At 46.0% G+C, this 21469-nt stretch overlaps 1 protein-coding gene across 2 annotated transcripts in view; it reads left to right on the forward strand.

Moving 5' to 3' along the window:
- Positions 1-643: 643 nt before the first annotated feature.
- Positions 644-21469, forward strand: part of LOC130293967 (apolipoprotein A-IV-like) — a 36756-nt gene continuing 15930 nt past the window's right edge. Inside the window, exons 1-2 of one of the 2 annotated variants that reach the window (XM_056543302.1) lie at positions 644-943; positions 19958-20130. The gene's annotated coding sequence lies outside the window, so the exon portion shown is untranslated. The remainder of the gene's footprint in view (positions 944-19957; positions 20131-21469) is intronic. The other variant, XM_056543303.1, reaches the window with a different exon arrangement.

Below are 21469 nucleotides of genomic sequence, written 5' to 3' on the forward strand. Positions count from 1 at the left end.
TCTGAATGAACTAATCATATGAAATACTTTAGTCTTTACATAGTTGAATGTGCTGACAACAAAATCACACAGAAATTATCAATGGAAATCAAATTTATCAACCCATGGAGGTCTGAATATGGAGTCACACTCAAAATCAAAGTGGAAAACCACACTACAGGCTGATCCAACTTTGATGTAAAAATCCTCAGATAGAAAGAACACTGCGGCACTAGGTATATGTTGCAAATAAAAGGTTTTCTTTATTGCGGCATAGCAGGTAACAGAGGTATCAGACCAGAACGCCGACGATGGTTTCGCTTCAAATTACGCTTTCTCAATGCATGATGGGAGTGGATGGAGCCCCGTCCATATACCAATCAGTACAACACCTGATGCAAAGCATATACAATGTAACAGGTACAAAAACAGGTACTTACATATAAATACAAAGTAACAGCATAGCAAACACAGATGTATCAAAATATTTTTAAAATAAATTCAATCCATATATTTCACAGGAAAGAAGACGAATTATTGCGATCATTCAGACCCAGCGCTCATCGGCGTTCTGGTCTGATACCTCTGTTACCTGCTTTGCCACAATAAAGAAAACCTTTTATTTACAACAAATACCTAGTGCCGCAGTGTTCTTTCTATCTGAGGATTTTTACATCAAAGTTGGAATAATAATAAAAAGAAAAATCTAAGAAGATCTAAACCAAAGATGGAATACTGGACAACTGACTCGGGGTCAGATTAAAACTGAGGATGCCCGGGGTGCTCAGCCACGCCAAAGTTCGATGAGGGGTTCGGGTTTCTCTACATCGGAGGTCCCTTTAGGCGCAGGATTCTCTGAGGGGGACACCGGAAGAATTCATCCACCCATTGGGCCCGGAGTGAAGCGGAAACAGGTCTCCTGGCAAGCATAGGTGTACCTGCTCCCCACAACTCCAGGACAGAGGTCAGTAACGTTATTAATTTGTCTAATGTAGAACTATCTGCATCATGTATGTATTTGCTTTCTAAGGGCTTGAATTTCTGCTTGACAAATAAGTTTGATGAAGTGAAATTTCAAATCGATTTAGCCAAATCTCTTCATAAATTAAATTTATCTAAATTGTTTAAAAACAAATCTGATCAGGACTGTATTTTGCAATCAGGAGAAGACCCGGCCAAAATTGGGCCACTGGGGTTTCTACCTAATTTGCAAATAACAGGAGTGTCTAGACCATCAGGTGTTAGGAGAATTGTTTGAACTGTTATGGGAGAGTGACACCACTGATCAAAAAGAACACAGTAAATTTACTGGGGGTGTTAAATCTTCCTTTTTTTCCGCCTTTACAGACAGGATCTAGTTTAGAGCTCTTTAGCACGTTAGTGATGTCAGAGATCAAAAGTCTCATTTATCCTGAAGTCCTCAGTAACCTGACAGGTGAGGAACATCGTGCCCTTATTTGGTTAAAAAACAATAAGGATATCATTGTGAAACCGGCTGATAAAGGCGGAAATATTGTGGTACTCAACACTAAAGATTACATTGAGGAGACGATGCGGCAGCTAGGGGACTCTACCACCTATGTGAAAATTGATGGAGATCTGTCTCGTGGGTATCTTCATAAATTACAGTCACTACTTAGGAAGGGAGTAATAGATGGAGTAAACCCTAAAAAACTTGTTGAGAAACTGTTTCCTTGTAATCCTCAAAAACCAAGCTAGTACTATTTGCCTAAAATTCATAAGACCCTCACAAAACCACCTGGGAGACCGATCGTATCGGGCAGGGGCTCTTTAACTGAGCCCCTGTCTTGATACTTAGATTGTTTTTTACGCCCGTTACTTAGATCCGTCCCCTCTTACTTGGCTGATACAAAGGCTCTTCTTCAGCTAGTGGAGGGTCTTGAGTGGCGTCCGGGATACAGATTGGCCTCAATTGAGGTGGTCTCTCTGTATACCAGTTTACGCCACCAAGATGGTATAAAGGCAGTACAGATCTTTTTGGAGAGGGCTGGAAAGGACCAGGCATGTGTTAATTTAATTTGTGAGGCTCTTCTGTTTATTCTTGAACATAAAGCTTTTCAGTTTGGTAGCCACTGGTTTGCCCAGCGAACTGACACGGTGATGGGCACGCCAGTGGCACCAACCTATTCTGTTCTATTTTTGGCTTTATGGGAGGAACAGTTTATTTACTCAGAAAATAACCCCTTCAGATCCAACATTATACATTGGTCATGGTACATTGATGACTGTCTGATTCTGTGGGACAGCTCAGAGGAGAGGTTTAATGAATTTGTGGTATATATGAACTCTAACGATTTGAATATACAATTCATATCTATTTTGTCTGATACAGAACTACAATTCCTAGATGTTACACTACTCACCTCCCCCTCTGGTGTTTCAGTAAAAGGCTTCCGCAAAAAAACAGCCACCAATTCATTATTGCATTTTAACAATTTTCATCCCGCCCATGTATCTAAATCACTACCCTATGGTAAATTCCTCCATCTACGCCATAATAATTCGGACTATACATCATTCCTGCAACAGTCATGTGAACTTATGCAAAATTAAGAGAGAGGGGCTATACCGAGCAGATTATTCAAGATGCTTTTTCTAAGGCAAGAGTAAGGAATAGGAAAGAGCTGGTGTTCAAAAGGGGAAGCGGTAAGAAGAATGGAATATCCCACGCCGTCTTTTCGTTTGAACACAGGCCTATGTCCGATAAAATCAGACACACAATACGTAGGAACTGGCATATTATACAGGCCGATACTGACCTCAGGTCTTTGAGTATGGAACCGCCAGTGGTTTCATTTAGGAGAACCTGGAATCTTAGGGATGAATCAGTTAAAAGTCGGATCCCCCAGAACAAACAGAATTGGCTGCTACAGAGCCTTCCCAAGGTGAATTTTAAATGCAAGCATTGCTCTTTTTGCAATCAACTTGAAGACTCTTAGCATCCAACTTGGTCATATTAATCATAGAATATCAGATTTTATTACATGTCGTTCTGACGATGTCGTGTATGCAGTGCTATGTCCCTGTCACCTATTTTATATAGGTAAAACAATCCGGCCTCTGTTCCATAGGTTCCATGAGCACATCAACTCAATCAGGACAGGAAAAGGATGTCCCCGGTTGATTTCCCATGTTCAAAAAATACATAAAGGCAACAGTAACAGTTTAAGATTTATTGACCTACAAAGAATTATGCCTAAAGAAGGGGGTATAGATCGTCATACCAGGTTATTGCAAGCGGAGGCGAAATGGACCGGAACCACGGGTGCTCTGGGTCTGAATGATCATAATGATTTGTCTTCTTTCCTGTGAAATATTTGGATTGAATTTGTTTTAAAGATATTTTGATACCTCTGTGTTTGCTATGCTGTTACTTAGTATTTATATGTAAGCTTTATATGTTTTTTGTACCTGTTACATTGTATATGTTTTGTATCAGGTGTTGTACTGATTGCCGACAGGGGGTATATGGATGGGGCTCCATCCACTCCCATCATGCCTTGAGAAAGAGTCATTTGACGCGAAACCAGCGCTCGTCGACGTTCTGGTCTGATACCTCTGTTAGCCGCTATGCGGCAATAAAGAAAACCTTTTATTTGCAACATATACCCAGTGCCGCAGTGTTCTTTCTATCTGAGGATTTCTACACGCTGTTGTTTCTTCCGCTGAGCATGGGATTGCTGGATTCAGCCTCTTACTATATCCAAGATCCTATTGGAACATGAGTAGTGCGGGCGAAAGCTCTCTCAACTTTGATGCAATGTCCTTAAAATAAGTCAAAATGAGGCTCAGTAGTGTGTGTGGCCTCCACGTGCCCGTATGACCTCCCTACAATGCCTGGGCATGCTCCTGATGAGGTGGCGGATGGTCTCCTGAGGGATGTCCTCCCAGATCTGGACTAAAGCATCCTCCAACTCCTGGACAGTCTGTGGTGCAACGTGGCGTTGGTGGATGGAGCGAGACATGATGTCCCAGATGTGCTCAATCAGATTCAGGTCTGGGGAACGGGCGGGCCAGTCCATAGCATCAATGCCTTCCTCTTGCAGGAACTGCTGACACACTCCAGCCACATGAGGTGTAGCATTGTCTTGCATTAGGAGGAACCCAGGGCAAACCACACCAGCATATGGAGACGTGGAGGAGGCCGTAGGAGGGCAACAACCCAGCAGCAGGACCGCTACCTCTGCCTTTGTGCAAGGAGGAGCAGGAAGAGCACTGCCAGAGCCCTGTAAAATTACCTTCAGCAGGCCAATGCGGGGCATTAAGAGGGGAACTTTTACTGTGTAAAGAATAAAATGAACACTATTACTGACAGGCAGCAGTAAGAATATCACAGTTATAGTATATGTGGGCGCTATTACTGACAGGCAGCACTAAGAAGATCACAGTTATAGTATATGTGGGGGCTATTACTGACAGCCAGCACTGAGGAGATCACTGTTATAGTATATGTGGGCGATATTACTGACAGGCAGCACTGAAAAGATCACTGTTATAGTATATGTGGGCACTATTACTGATAGGCAGCACTGAGAAGATCACAGTTATAGTATATGTGGGCGATATTACTGACAGGCAGCACTGAGGAGATCACTGTTATAGTATATGTGGGTGCTATTACTGACAGGCAGCACTGAGAGGATCACTGTTATAGTATATGTGGGTGCTATTACTGACAGCCAACACTGAGGAGATCACTGTTATAGTATATGTGGGCGATATTACTGACATGCAACACTGAGAAGATCACTGTTAGGCCATGTTCACACGTCGGAATTTCTGTGTCTGATTTTGCATTGGAATTCGGCACGGAGATTTCGCTGCAGCATAGTCCCTTTGAAATCAACAGAATTCTGCTTCTCTGTGCACATGGCAAAATTTCTGTGCCAGATATTTCCAGCACGGAAATTCCATTTTCTGTGTCCGCACCAAGAATGAACATGTCCAATCGGAAATGTGTCGTCTCATAGACGGCAATGCATTTTCTTGTGGACTCCGCAGAAAGAATAGACTTGTCTATTATTCCTGCAGATGCTGGAGTCAAAATTTCTGAAGTAGAAACATCTGTTGTGGAAATTCCGCCGTGTTGAAAATAAATAGGACTCTGCTGCTGCAGAATGTTTGTGCAGAATATTCCATGCAGACATCCCGGTGTGTAAACCCACCTTTTGTCTTCTGCAATCTCTTCAATAAAGATTTATTACTCTTTTACTTGATTTGTTAAAGGGGTATTCTCACAATTTAAAGTTATCTATGACTACAGTGCCTTGCATACATGTTCAACCACTTTTTTACATTTTGTCATAGTATAGCCACAAATTGTAATTCATTTAACTGCAATTTAATGTTATGGGACAACAGATAATAGTCCATCATTTGGAAGTGGGGGAACATATTATATGGACTTCATATCTAAAAAATCTGGAAAGTGTTGAGTGCTTGTTCATTCACCACTTTTACTGTAAAATCCCCAACAATGATCTAGTGTAACCAACCGCATTCACTAGTCACATTTGCAAATCACATAATTAGTTAATAGGGTCCACCTAATCTCAGTACAAAAACACCTGTTCTGTGAAGGCCTCAGAGTTTGTTAAAGAGCATTACTGAGCAGACAGCTGCATGAAGACAAAGGAGCTTACCAAACAGGTCAGGGATAAAGTTGTGGAGAAGTAGAAAGCAGGGTTAGATTATAAAAAAAATATATATACCAAGCTATAAATATCTCATGAAGCACCAAGCATTTCTTACTGATTCCCAGTCACTACTGTTCTGATGCCACCTGGGTAACCACTGATCTCTATGCACAAGAAGTGGAGGGAAATGTCTGATCAGCCAATCACTGGGTGAGACAGATCACTAGCCAAGAATGGCTGAGCAGGCATTTCCTGCATGTGGAGACAACACCAGGAAGTGGACATCAGCAGAGACCTGGGGCAGTGGCTGTTGACTGGCTTTTTAAGCTGGTTTACCCCATTTGTTTTTAAAGAATATTTCTGTGGCAGAACAATTGTCTGTGCTTGAACACTAGTGAGATCCAATAGAGAAGTTTTATACAAATACTGTAGCTGGGTATTATTTGGAAGAAGTAGGATAGGAGATCCAAAAATGTACAAAGCTTTGGGATTTTAAAATAACAATTTAAAATAAGCAATTTAGCATGGAAAGCATACAGTATAGATATGTAAGAGATCTGAACAGCCATTATATATATATATATATATATATATATATATATATAAAGTAGTTAGGAGTAGCCGTATTAGTCCAGTGATGCAAAAAGCAAAATCATCGGTAGTTGCAGTATCCTGTAATACCTTTTTTATTGGACTAACAAGATTTTGTAGAGACAAGCTTTCGGGATTCCTCCCTTTATCAAGTCATAAGCATTTCTGAGCTCACAAGGAGAAAACACAGGTTCTATCTCCCAAAATGTGCAGGGGTTAAAACAACATGGCCCTCATTTACTTAGAAAATCGGGTTGTAAGTCTATCTTGCTTTCTTACCCGACTGCTTTTTTCCCCTGGTATTTATTATTATGTCGCATCCTGTTTGTCGCACGTGGGTTTTCTTGGTTTTGGTTTCCAACTCCTCTGAGTTGTCGGGAAAAAATCCACAACAATTCAACAAATTCGGGTTGGAAACCTTTATAAATACGTGGGAAAGCTCAGAAATGTCGGGTTACGCCCCTTTTTCGGGTTTGGGAGAATCCACATCGGGTCCGTCGGGAAAAAATGTTGCATCGTGTTGCAGACTGGCGCACGATGTCTGCGACATGGCGCAGACAAAGATGCGCTAAAAAACCAGACAAAAGAAGTCGGGTTTAGAATAGTAAATGAGGGCCCATATGTTTTAACCCCTGCATATTTTGTGAGATAGAACGTGTGTTTTCTCCTTGTGAGCTCAGAAATGTCTATGACTTGATAAAGGGAGGAATCCCGAAAGCTTGTCTCTACATAATCTTGTTAGTCCAATAAAAAAGGTATTACAGGATACTGCAACTACCGATGATTTTGCTTTATATATATGTATATGTATATATATATATATATATATATATATATATATATAATATATATATATATTTTAATTATGACTAATATAACTCCATATAACTGTTACAGCTCCATCTCTTGTGTTATTTTGTTGTTAATCTCATCCACATGACGTTTCTGTATTTATCAGATACTTTGTCCTCAGGGCATAGACGATGAGCAGACTTTGGTACAGAACACATCACAGCTTATTCTAACTGCATTGAGATAAGACTCTATGCTAACAACATATTTATCTTTGCCTGACACAAAAATGACACCACTCACTTCCACGTGTATAGCACTAGAAGACCCACATTTCAGCTGTGTGAAACACTGCAATAATATCAGCTATCTCTGCAGGGCCAGACTGGGACCGAAAATAGGCCCGGGCATTTTAGACCAGGCAGCCCACATCTGTCATGGGTGTGGGGAGAATAATAGACAGAACCATATAGAGGTACATACCAGCTATACACAGGATATATACCATGTACTGTAAGTGATTATATACAGAACCATATAGAGGTACATACCAGCTGTACACAGGATATATACCATATAAGTGATTATATACAGAACCATATAGAGGTACATACCAGCTGTACACAGGATATATACCATATAAGTGATTATATACAGAACCATATAGAGGTACACACCAGCTATACACACAATATATACCATGTACTGTAAGTGATTATATACAGGACCATATAGAGGTACATACTAGCTGTACACTGGATATATACCATTAACTGTAAGTGATTATATACAGGACCATATAGAGGTACATACCAGCTGTACACAGGATATATACCATGTACTGTAAGTGATTATATACAGGACCATATAGAGGTACATACCAGCTGTACACAGGATATATACCATGTACTGTAAGTGATTATATACAGGACCATATAGAGGTACATACCAGCTGTACACAGGATATATACCATATAAGTGATTATATACAGAACCATATAGAGGTACACACCAGCTATACACACAATATATACCATGTACTGTAAGTGATTATATACAGGACCATATAGAGGTACATACTAGCTGTACACTGGATATATACCATTAACTGTAAGTGATTATATACAGGACCATATAGAGGTACATACCAGCTGTACACAGGATATATACCATGTACTGTAAGTGATTATATACAGGACCATATAGAGGTACATACCAGCTGTACACAGGATATATACCATGTACTGTAAGTGATTATATACAGGACCATATAGAGGTACATACCAGCTGTACACAGGATATATACCATATAAGTGATTATATACAGAACCATATAGAGGTACACACCAGCTATACACACAATATATACCATGTACTGTAAGTGATTATATACAGGACCATATAGAGGTACATACTAGCTGTACACTGGATATATACCATTAACTGTAAGTGATTATATACAGGACCATATAGAGGTACATACCAGCTGTACACAGGATATATACCATGTACTGTAAGTGATTATATACAGGACCATATAGAGGTACACACCAGCTATACACACAATATATACCATGTACTGTAAGTGATTATATACAGGACCATATAGAGGTACATACTAGCTGTACACAGGATATATACCATATTAGTGATTATATACAGGACCACATAGAGGTACATACCAGCTGTACACAGGATATATACCATATAAGTGATTACAGCTACATGAAGGAACTCACAGGTCACATCTTTTCTGATCAGCGTCATCCTCTTTCCTTTTCTTCCCCGTCGACTCAGAACGCCATGATGTCTTCTTCCAGCCAATACTTTCTCTCTCTTCATCTGCAGGACAAACATCTTAGGCCCTGCATTTTTCTACTGCTCTCCTTAACACTACCAATCTCCTCATCTATAAGACTGTAATAATGCCCCCTTGGTGTCCCACTCAGTAAAAGAGCTGGTTGCCAGATATGTAGATAGGTCACCATTCCCCAACCATGGTGCCTCCAGCTGTTGCAAAACTACCGCTCCAAGCATGCCCAGATGGCCTCTGGCTGTCCGGACATGCTAGGAGTCAGCACTCTGGTTGGGAAACACTGATGTAGGTAGTTAGGTAGCCAGGTACATAATAAGTAGGGCTGCACGATATGGGGAAACTGTGCGATTGCGATTATGGACCTAAATATTATGATTTCGATATAATAAACAAATGGGGAAATCCTCTAATTTCATGTCCAATCTCACCCCATTTCACATCTATCCTAACCATTTTATATCCACCACCCATTTTACATCTTCCCCATTTCATTTCCATACCCCCCTAGTCACATTCCCCCCATCACATTCTCCCCCCCTGTCATATTCTCCTCCCCCTCCACTGTCACATTTTACTCCCCCCGTTGTCACATTCTCTCACCCCTTTTACATCTTCCCCTTCCCATCCCTCCCCCGTTTCATCTCCCCCCATGTCACATTCTCCTCCCATGTGACATGTCCCCCATTTCAGATTAACCCCCAGTAGGCAAGTAGTACCCCCCGATTAGACCCCACTAGTAGGCAGGTAGTACACATAGATTAATCCCCCCCAGTAGGCAGGTGGTACCCGCAGATTAGACACACTCCAGTAGGCAGGTAGTACCTCCAGATTAGACCCCCCAGTAAACAGGTAGTACCCCCAGATTAACCCCCTCCCCCAGTAGGCAGGTAGTACCCCCAGACTAACTCCCTCCCCCGAGTAGGCAGGAAGTACCCCCAGATTAGACCCCCCCAGTAGGCAGGTAGTACTCCCAGATTAGACCCCCTACCCCAGTAGGCAGGTAGTACCCCCAGATTAACCCCCTCCCCCAGTAGGCAGGTAGTACCCCCAGATTAGACCCCCCAGTAGACAGGTAGTACCCCCAGATTAATCCCCCCCCCTGTAGACAGGTAGTACCCCCAGATTTATCCCCTCCCCCAGTAGTCAGGTAGTACCCCCAGATTAGACCCCCCAATAGACAGGTAGTACCCCCAGATTAACCCTCTCCCCCCCAGTAGACACCCTCCCCCCCAGTAGGCAGGTAGTACCCCCATATTAGACTCCCCCAGTAGGCAGATAGTACCCCCAGCTTAGACCCCCCCCAAGTAGGCAGGTAGTAACCCCAGATTAACCCTCTCCCCCCAGTAGGCAGGTAGTACCCCCAGATTAACCCCCTCCCCCAAGTAGACACCCTCCCCCCAGTAGGCAGAAGGTAGTACCCCCACATTACCTCCCCCCTAGTAGGCAGGTAGTACCCCCAGATTACCCCCCTCCCCCCAGTAGGCAGATAGTGCCCCCAGATTAGACCCCCTCCAAGTAGGCAGGTAGGACCCCCAGATTAACCCCCTCCCCCCAGTAGGCAGGTAGTACCCCACATTAATCCACTCCAACCCAGTAGGCAGGTAGTACCAACAGATTAACCCCCTCCCCCCCAGTAGGCAGGTAGTACCCCCAGATTAGACCCCCCCAATAGGCAGGTAGTACCCCCAGATTAGACCCACCCCCCAGTAGGCAGGTAGTACTCCCAGATTAATCCCCCCCCCAGTAGGCAGGTAGTACCCCCAGATTACCCCCCCCAGTAGGCAGGAAGTACCCCCAGATTAGACCCCCCCCAAGTAGGCAGGTAGTAACCCCAGATTAACCCTCTCCCCCAGTAGGAAGGTAGCACCCCCAGATTAACCCCCTCCCCCCCAATAGACACCCTCCCCCCAGTAGGCAGGTAGTACCCCCAGATTAGACTTCCCCAGTAGGCAGGTAGTACCCCCAGATTAGACCCCCCCAAGTAGGCAGGTAGTAACCCCAGATTAACCCTCTCCCCCCAGTAGGCAGGTAGTACCCCCAGATTAACCCCCTCCCCCAAGTAGACACCCTCCCCCCAGTAGGCAGGAGGTAGTACCCCCACATTACCTACCCCCTAGTAGGCAGGTAGTACCCCCAGATTAACCCCCTCCCCCAGTAGGCAGATAGTACCCCCAGATTAGACCCCCTCCAAGTAGGCAGGTAGGACCCCCAGATTAACCCCCTCCCCCCAGTAGGCAGGTAGTACCCCAGATTAACCCACTCCAACCCAGTAGGCAGGTAGTACCCCCAAATTAAACCCCTCCCCCCAGTAGGCAGGTAGTACCCACAGATTAGACCCCCCAATAGGCAGGTAGTACCCCCAGATTAGACCCCCCCAGTAGGCAGGTAGTACCCCCAGATTAGACCCCCCCAAGTAGGCAGGTAGTAACCCCAGATTAACCCTCTCCCCCCAGTAGGCAGGTAGTACCCCCAGATTAACCCCCTCCCCCAAGTAGACACCCTCCCCCCAGTAGGCAGGAGGTAGTACCCCCACATTACCTACCCCCTAGTAGGCAGGTAGTACCCCCAGATTAACCCCCTCCCCCCAGTAGGCAGATAGTACCCCCAGATTAGACCCCCTCCAAGTAGGCAGGTAGGACCCCCAGATTAACCCCCTCCCCCCAGTAGGCAGGTAGTACCCCAGATTAACCCACTCCAACCCAGTAGGCAGGTAGTACCCCCAAATTAAACCCCTCCCCCCAGTAGGCAGGTAGTACCCACAGATTAGACCCCCCAATAGGCAGGTAGTACCCCCAGATTAGACCCCCCCAGTAGGCAGGTAGTACTCCCAGATTAATCCCCCCCTTCAGTAGGCAGGTAGTACCCCCTGATTACCCCCCCAGTAGGCAGGAAGTACCCCCAGATTAACACCCCCAGTAGGCAGGTAGTACACCCAGATTAGACACCTAACTACCGCCCCCCCCCCCTGCTGGTACCCCTGTAGTTGCCGGGGATTCAGTTCCCCCCAGATAAGGCCCTGCACAGCTACACATGGCGGCCGGCCGCCACATAATGATGCTTGCTCCCGTAATGCTCTCAGAATACCTAGGGCTGGCCTCTGGACGTAGTAACGCCGGCCCCTGAATTCTGGGAGCATGACATGACCGAGCGTCAAAATGCGGCCGATGCGTGTAGGCTGTACAGGACTTAACTGGGGCAGGGCCGCCCTGAGTCCTCGGCAACTACTGGTGAGCTGGGTACAAAAATAGGAGCCAGAGGCCGAGCGGCTTTAGTCTCTGCCTCCCGTTCCAGGCTCTCACACTGCCGACAGGGCGAGTGGTCGAACTGCGATAAGGGCACTAAGACGGCCTGGCCCTGTATCTCTGTTATATTTAATTTTAGGACATTAGACATAAGTAATAATAATCTAGAAATGATTCTCATTTTCACTGTGGATTCTGAAGAGAGTTCATACCAGGCTACAACAACCTCTAAATAAAATATGAACAAGAATGTCACAATAACTTCCTTCAATAGGTTCTCCAGACAAAAAATCCACAGGGTCAGGCAAACATGTGCTTCCCAGCTGCTTGTCTGCAAGGTTTAGTAGGTGTTCAGGGACCATAAAACAATTTCCCCTGTGAGCACACCTGCATGTTATAGTGGAAGAGTTAAGCTTCTGTCACACTGCCGTTGTGTCCCGTCGATACCAGCCATCAAACTCTCTCTTTTTTTAGTTTTTTGTTTGACGGACGTCATTTTGATGGCCCGCAACAGGCAACAGCGTGTCCCGATGTAATCATTTTTCTTACAATTTTTATTACAATTTTTTATGTCCCCACTGTGGACTATTTTTTGCAATTTTTAGATTGCAGACACTGATCAACTATATTGGCGATCTACTTCTCTGGTTTGCTGGAAGACATAGGGAGAACAGATGGAGGCAGGTGAGAGGACCTCCGTCTGCCATCTTGGATGATCGAATCCCTGCGGCAGTGCTGCAGGCGATCCTATCATCCATTTAAAGTGCTGCCTTGCCAGAGATGCTGTGATCTGTATAGATCACAGCATCTGAGGGGTTAATAGCGGACATCAGAGTGATCGCTGATGTCTGCCATTACCAGTGGGTCCCTGGCTGCTGATAGCAGCCGGGACCCTCTGTGCATGATGCGAGCACCGCTCCGGTGCTTGTGTCATGTATAGGACATAGATGTACAACCCGTGTTTAATGTTAATGTCTATGTTAAGACCCACTCTTCCTCTTTTGACCCCACCTTCCCTATTTATGCTCCACTCTTTCCTCTTTGGGTTCACCTTGTCCTCTTTGCACATTAAACATGGATAAGGAGTGTCTATTTGTATATTTTGTTGTTTTGTGTATAATTTTAAAAGTTTGCAACAAAAGAGTATATCAGCTCACCCTCCGACGACGGAACAAGACCCAGCGCACGGATACCACGGTGCAGTGGAAGGCAGGATACAAACAGGGAATGTTACGCCGAGCGCTCCGGGTCCCCGCTCCTCCCCGGAGCGCTCGCTTCACTCTCCCTGCTGCAGCGCTCCGGTCACATCCTCTGACCCGGGGCGCTGCGATTCCGCTGCCAGCCGGGATGCGATTCGCGATGCGGGTAGCGCCCGCTCGCGATGCGCACCCCGGCTCCCGTACCTTACTCGCTCTCCGTCTGTTCTGTCCCGGCGCGCGCGGCCCCGCTCCCTAGGGCGCGCGCGCGCCGGGTCTCTGCGATTTAAAGGGCCACTGCGCCGCTGATTGGCGCAGTGGTTCCAATTAGTGTGTTCACCTGTGCACTCCCTTGCCGGATCTTGTTGCCTTTGTGCCAGTGAAAGCGTTCCTTGTGTGTTCCTAGCCTGTGTTCCAGACCTTCTGCCGTTGCCCCTGACTACGATCCTTGCTGCCTGCCCCGACCTTCTGCTACGTCCGACCTTGCTTCTGCCTACTCCCTTGTACCGCGCCTATCTTCAGCAGCCAGAGAGGTGAGCCGTTGCTAGTGGATACGACCTGGTCACTACCGCCGCAGCAAGACCATCCCGCTTTGCGGCGGGCTCTGGTGAAAACCAGTAGTGGCTTAGAACCGGTCCACTAGCACGGTCCACGCCAATCCCTCTCTGGCACAGAGGATCCACTACCTGCCAGCCGGCATCGTGACAGTAGATCCGGCCATGGATCCCGCTGAAGTTCCTCTGCCAGTTGTCGCTGACCTCACCACGGTGGTCGCCCAGCAGTCACAACAGATAGCGCAACAAGGCCAACAGCTGTCTCAACTGACCGTTATGCTACAACAGTTACTACCACAGCTTCAGCAGTCATCTCCTCCGCCAGCTCCTGCTCCTCCTCCGCAGCGAGTGGCCGCTCCTGGGCTACGCCTATCCTTGCCGGATAAATTTGATGGGGACTCTAAGTTTTGCCGTGGCTTTCTTTCCCAATGTTCCCTGCATCTGGAGATGATGTCGGACCTGTTTCCCACTGAAAGGTCTAAGGTGGCTTTCGTAGTCAGCCTTCTGTCCGGAAAAGCCCTGTCATGGGCCACACCGCTCTGGGACCGCAATGACCCCGTCACTGCCTCTGTACACTCCTTCTTCTCGGAAATCCGAAGTGTCTTTGAGGAACCTGCCCGAGCCTCTTCTGCTGAGACTGCCCTGTTGAACCTGGTCCAGGGTAATTCTTCCGTTGGCGAGTATGCCGTACAATTCCGTACTCTTGCTTCAGAATTGTCCTGGAATAATGAGGCCCTCTGCGCGACCTTCAAAAAAGGCCTATCCAGCAACATTAAAGATGTTCTGGCCGCACGAGAAATTCCTGCTAATCTACATGAACTTATTCACCTAGCCACTCGCATTGACATGCGTTTTTCCGAAAGGCGTCAGGAACTCCGCCAAGATATGGACTCTGTTCGCACGAGGCGTTTCTTCTCCTCGGCTCCTCTCTCCTCTGGTCCCCTGCAATCTGTTCCTGTGCCTCCCGCCGTGGAGGCTATGCAGGTCGACCGGTCTCGTCTGACACCTCAAGAGAGGACACGACGCCGTATGGAGAACCTCTGCCTGTACTGTGCTAGTACCGAACACTTCCTGAGGGATTGTCCTATCCGTCCTTCCCGCCTGGAAAGACGTACGCTGACTCCGCACAAAGGTGAGACAGTCCTTGATGTCTACTCTGCTTCTCCACGTCTTACTGTGCCTGTGCGGATGTCTGCCTCTGCCTTCTCCTTCTCTACTGTGGCCTTCTTGGACTCTGGATCTGCAGGAAATTTTATTTTGGCCTCTCTCGTCAACAGGTTCAACATCCCGGTGATCAGTCTCGCCAGACCCCTCTACATCAATTGTGTAAATAATGAAAGATTGGACTGTACCATACGTTTCCGCACGGAGCCCCTTCTTATGAGCATCGGATCTCATCACGAGAGGATTGAACTTTTGGTCCTCCCCAATTGCACCTCGGAAATTCTCCTTGGACTTCCCTGGCTTCAACTTCATTCCCCAACCTTGGATTGGTCCACTGGGGAGATCAAGAGTTGGGGGTCCTCTTGTTCCAAGAACTGTCTAAAACCGGTTCCCAGTAACCCTTGCCGTAACTCTGTGGTTCCTCCAGTAACCGGTCTCCCTAAGGCCTATATGGACTTCGCGGATGTTTTCTGCAAAAAACAAGCTGAGACTCTACCTCCTCACAGGCCTTATGATTGTCCTATCGACCTCCTCCCGGGCACTACTCCACCCCGGGGCAGAATTTATCCTCTCTCTGCCCCAGAGACTCTTGCCATGTCTGAATACGTCCAGGAGAATCTAAAAAAGGGCTTTATCCGTAAATCCTCCTCTCCTGCCGGAGCCGGATTTTTCTTTGTGTCCAAAAAAGATGGCTCCCTACGTCCTTGCATTGACTACCGCGGTCTTAATAAAATCACGGTTAAGAACCGCTACCCCTTACCCCTCATCTCTGAACTCTTTGATCGCCTCCAAGGTGCCCACATCTTTACTAAATTGGACTTAAGAGGCGCCTATAACCTCATCCGCATCAGAGAGGGGGATGAGTGGAAAACGGCATTTAACACCAGAGATGGACACTTTGAGTATCTGGTCATGCCCTTTGGCCTGTGCAACGCCCCTGCCGTCTTCCAAGACTTTGTCAATGAAATTTTTCGTGATCTGTTATACTCCTGTGTTGTTGTATATCTGGACGATATCCTAATTTTTTCTGCCAATCTAGAAGAACACCGCCAGCATGTCCGTATGGTTCTTCAGAGACTTCGTGACAATCAACTCTATGCCAAGATTGAGAAATGTCTGTTTGAATGCCAATCTCTTCCTTTTCTAGGATATTTGGTCTCTGGCCAGGGACTACAGATGGATCCAGACAAACTCTCTGCCGTCTTAGATTGGCCACGCCCCTCCGGACTCCGTGCTATCCAACGCTTTTTGGGGTTCGCCAATTATTACAGGCAATTTATTCCACATTTTTCTACCATTGTGGCTCCTATCGTGGCTTTAACCAAAAAAAATGCTGATCCCAAGTCCTGGCCTCCTCAAGCAGAAGACGCCTTTAAACGACTCAAGTCTGCCTTTTCTTCGGCTCCCGTCCTCTCCAGACCTGACCCTTCCAAACCCTTCCTATTGGAGGTTGATGCCTCCTCAGTGGGAGCTGGAGCTGTTCTTCTACAAAAAAATTCCTCCGGGCATGCTGTCACTTGTGGTTTTTTCTCTAGGACCTTCTCTCCAGCGGAGAGGAACTACTCCATCGGGGATCGAGAGCTTCTAGCCATTAAATTAGCACTTGAGGAATGGAGGCATCTGCTGGAGGGATCAAGTTTTCCTGTTATTATCTACACCGACCACAAGAACCTCTCCTACCTCCAGTCTGCCCAACGGCTGAATCCTCGCCAGGCCCGGTGGTCTCTGTTCTTTGCCCGATTTAATTTTGAGATTCACTTTCGTCCTGCCGATAAGAACATTAGGGCCGATGCTCTCTCTCGTTCCTCGGATGCCTCAGAAGTTGAACTCTCTCCGCAACACATCATTCCACCTGACTGCCTGATCTCCACTTCTCCTGCCTCCATCAGGCAGACTCCTCCAGGAAAGACCTTTGTTTCTCCACGCCAACGCCTCGGAATCCTCAAATGGGGTCACTCCTCCCATCTCGCAGGTCATGCGGGCATCAAGAAATCTGTGCAACTCATCTCCCGCTTCTATTGGTGGCCGACTCTGGAGACGGATGTTGTGGACTTTGTGCGAGCCTGCACTATCTGTGCCCGGGATAAGACTCCTCGCCAGAAGCCCGCTGGTTTTCTTCATCCTCTGCCTGTCCCCGAACAGCCTTGGTCTCTGATTGGTATGGATTTTATTACTGATTTACCCCCTTCCCGTGGCAACACTGTTATTTGGGTGGTCGTTGATCGATTCTCCAAAATGGCACATTTCATCCCTCTTCCTGGTCTTCCTTCTGCGCCTCAGTTGGCTAAACAATTTTTTGTACACATTTTTCGTCTTCACGGGTTGCCTACGCAGATTGTCTCGGATAGAGGTGTCCAATTCGTGTCTAAATTCTGGAGGGCTCTCTGTAAACAACTCAAGATTAAATTAAACTTTTCCTCTGCATATCACCCTCAATCCAATGGGCAAGTGGAAAGAATTAACCAGGTCCTGGGTGATTATTTACGCCATTTTGTTTCCTCCCGCCAGGATGACTGGGCAGATCTTCTACCATGGGCCGAATTTTCGTATAACTTCAGAGTCTCTGAATCTTCCTCCAAATCCCCATTTTTCGTGGTGTACGGCCGTCACCCTCTTCCCCCCCTCCCTACTCCCTTGCCCTCTGGTTTGCCCGCTGTAGATGAAGTGACTCGTGATCTTTCCACCATATGGAAAGAGACCCAAAATTCTCTTTTACAGGCTTCATCTCGCATGAAAAAGTTTGCCGATAAAAAAAGAAGAGCTCCCCCCATTTTTGCTCCCGGAGACAAGGTATGGCTCTCCGCTAAATATGTCCGCTTTCGTGTCCCCAGTTACAAACTGGGACCACGCTATCTTGGTCCTTTCAAAGTCTTGTGCCAAATTAATCCTGTCTCTTACAAACTTCTTCTTCCTCCTTCTCTTCGTATTCCTAATGCCTTTCACGTCTCTCTTCTCAAACCACTCATCCTCAACTGTTTTTCTCCCAAATCTGTTCCTCCCACTCCTGTTTCCGGCTCCTCGGACATCTTCTCTGTCAAAGAGATCTTAGCTTCCAAAAAGGTCAGAGGGAAAACTTTTTTTTTAGTGGACTGGGAGGGTTGTGGTCCTGAAGAGAGATCCTGGGAACCTGAGGACAACATCCTAGACAAAAGTCTGCTCCTCAGGTTCTCAGGCTCTAAGAAGAGGGGGAGACCCAAGGGGGGGGGTACTGTTACGCCGAGCGCTCCGGGTCCCCGCTCCTCCCCGGAGCGCTCGCTTCACTCTCCCTGCTGCAGCGCTCCGGTCACATCCTCTGACCCGGGGCGCTGCGATTCCGCTGCCAGCCGGGATGCGATTCGCGATGCGGGTAGCGCCCGCTCGCGATGCGCACCCCGGCTCCCGTACCTTACTCGCTCTCCGTCTGTTCTGTCCCGGCGCGCGCGGCCCCGCTCCCTAGGGCGCGCGCGCGCCGGGTCTCTGCGATTTAAAGGGCCACTGCGCCGCTGATTGGCGCAGTGGTTCCAATTAGTGTGTTCACCTGTGCACTCCCTTGCCGGATCTTGTTGCCTTTGTGCCAGTGAAAGCGTTCCTTGTGTGTTCCTAGCCTGTGTTCCAGACCTTCTGCCGTTGCCCCTGACTACGATCCTTGCTGCCTGCCCCGACCTTCTGCTACGTCCGACCTTGCTTCTGCCTACTCCCTTGTACCGCGCCTATCTTCAGCAGCCAGAGAGGTGAGCCGTTGCTAGTGGATACGACCTGGTCACTACCGCCGCAGCAAGACCATCCCGCTTTGCGGCGGGCTCTGGTGAAAACCAGTAGTGGCTTAGAACCGGTCCACTAGCACGGTCCACGCCAATCCCTCTCTGGCACAGAGGATCCACTACCTGCCAGCCGGCATCGTGACAGGGAAGAAAGTCCAGTGCCAATTGATTCCTTTAAAATATCAGCTTATAGGCATGTACAATGAGGTAAAAACTTTGCTTGACGCATTTCGTGGTGTCCAACTTATTCAAAAGCATACTGCAAGCATTACACACAATGTTAAAATAGGTGAACTCCAAATAACTGAAGAAACAATTAAAACAATGGGAAACACATATGAAATAGACTTTTATGAACATAGTTAACCCCCAGTGTACAGAAATGGGAGAAAAAATCTGTATGTATAGCTCATATTTTATACTTATAATCATTCATAGTATCTTCTTTTATTATTTTCTTCCTGTACATCTTGATGTTTCATCTCAAAATTCTGCATGTTCTAAGAAATAAGGTAATATTCAAACCTATGAATGGAGATAGTTTACCTGTATAACACAATACAAAAACTCATATTGTCAGAAAACGCAACTACATAATGTGAACAATGGCTAATGGATTTTTCATGGCATAAAACACATTTATCAGAAGAACACAACTTCATAAAATGGACATAATTAATAGGTAAGAATTAGATCAATTAGATCATGGCGTAGATTTAAAACAAAAGGTTGTCTGCTTCCCAACAAAAATATCCAAAAACGTTCTCTGTTAAGAAGTTTACTATGAAAATCCCCTCCCCTTTTAGGCAAGTATACTTTCTCGATAAACTTTACGTGTCTTCACTGTGACACTCCCTACTGCATTATTGGAAATGTCTGTAATATGTCTTCTGATCCGCGACTTCAATGAATTCATGGAGGCTAAGGAAGGCGCTTTGGTTACATCTGGTTTTAGAAAAGAAACAGCTAGCAACGCGCTGTTGCATTTTGATAGTTTCCACACCCCGCACGTCAAGAAAGCTCTACCTTTAAGGAGACTAAATAGTGAAGACAGCCTGTTTAAAGCTCAAGCACATGAATTGGCAGGACGACTTATTAATCGTAATTATCCGATTGAGATTGTACAAGAAGCTTACGTTAGAGTTTGCCAGCGTCCCCAATCTGAATTTCTGTCTAAATCAAACATTATACCCACTAGTCCTAAACGTTTTACTTTCTCATTCCAGCATACACCTATGAATGATGTCATCCAAACTGCTATTAGGAAACATTGGCTGGCACCTTATCGAAAATGACCCGGACCTCAGAATAATTGCACTGAACAAGCCTCTTTTCTCGTACAAGCGGACTCGCACCTTAGGCACACAACAAGGTTGCACCAGATTACATCAGGAAATAGGTACCTGGTTAGACAGAGTGCCCCCTAAAGGCAATTTCAAATGCCAACAATGTTTAATGTGCTAGTATAATAGCCAAATTAAATTCTGTAGAATAGGAGGTATTGAATGGCAAGTTAACCAGTTAATCACCTGTAAATCCAAATTTGTCTTATATATGGTACAGTGCCCTTGTGGCCTGTACTATATTGGCAAAACTATTAGATGCATGTATACTAGCATCCAAGAACATTTTCGCTCTATAAAAACTGGGCAAGGTTGCCCAAGGCTTATAGATCATAGGAGAACAAGCCATGGGGAGTCCAGAAGGTCTTAGGTTTCGCAGGTCTGGAAGTAGTCCCAGTACATAAGGATGGCAGTGATCGCCATAGATTATTACTTAAAAAGGAGGCCACTTGGATCTTGTGAACCGACGCCATGGGGATACCTGGCTAAAATGATATAATTGATATGAGTATTTTCTTGTAATTTGTTCTTGTTATTGTTGTGCCCTTTCCTTCTTCTTAGTGATGTTGCATATTGTATCATTTATATTGTTCTTCTGCCCTCCCTTTGCTGCTGCATCCCACATTCACTTACCTTTCTAACCCGCTTCAGGTTATATGTACTGCATCGGTGCTCCGCTGCTTGTCTGCTTGTCGGTGTTTAAAGTGCGATGCGCATGCGCTTAGTGTATGTTGTGAGCCGTTGCCGTGGTGACGAGCGCTGATGACATGCATTTCCTTGCGTATATCATGAGTGCCGCCGCAACGTCATGTTAGGCACAGAGCCAGGAGAAGCCACCGGTGAAACACAGTGTTGCTCTGATTTGTGGATCGCTCCAGCTCCTGCTGTCACTTTCGTTTCCTCAAATAAAGAAACCCTGCATACTTCAGTGAGTGCTGCTGCTATATTCTTCTCTTACATAGTTTGCATTCAGTCTCTTAGCGAGCACCACTGTACGGGACATTTGGAGGATAATATCTTAGTGTGAAGTGCTCAGAGTTTTGGGTTCCGGGATTTGTGCAAGGAATTGTGTGGTGATCATAATTTCCTTGCTTTTCTCCATATATCATATTCTACTTTATGTTAGTGGTAAATTTTTGTCGATACGTGCATCATTTCTTGGTGAAAAATTTTAAAATTTGATGAACAATTTTAAAATTTAGCATTTTTCTAACTTTGAAGCTCTCTGCTTTTAAGGAAAATAGACATTCCAAGTCAATTATATTTTCATTCACAAATACTATATGTCTACTTTATGTCTGCATCATAAAGGTGCCATGTTTTTACTTTTGGAAGACATCAGAGGGCTTCAAAGTTCAGCAGCAATTTTCCACAAAATTTACAAAATCAGAATTT

Source organism: Hyla sarda, chromosome 10 (assembly GCF_029499605.1).
Source record: "Hyla sarda isolate aHylSar1 chromosome 10, aHylSar1.hap1, whole genome shotgun sequence".
Classification (NCBI taxonomy): Eukaryota; Metazoa; Chordata; class Amphibia; order Anura; family Hylidae; genus Hyla; species Hyla sarda.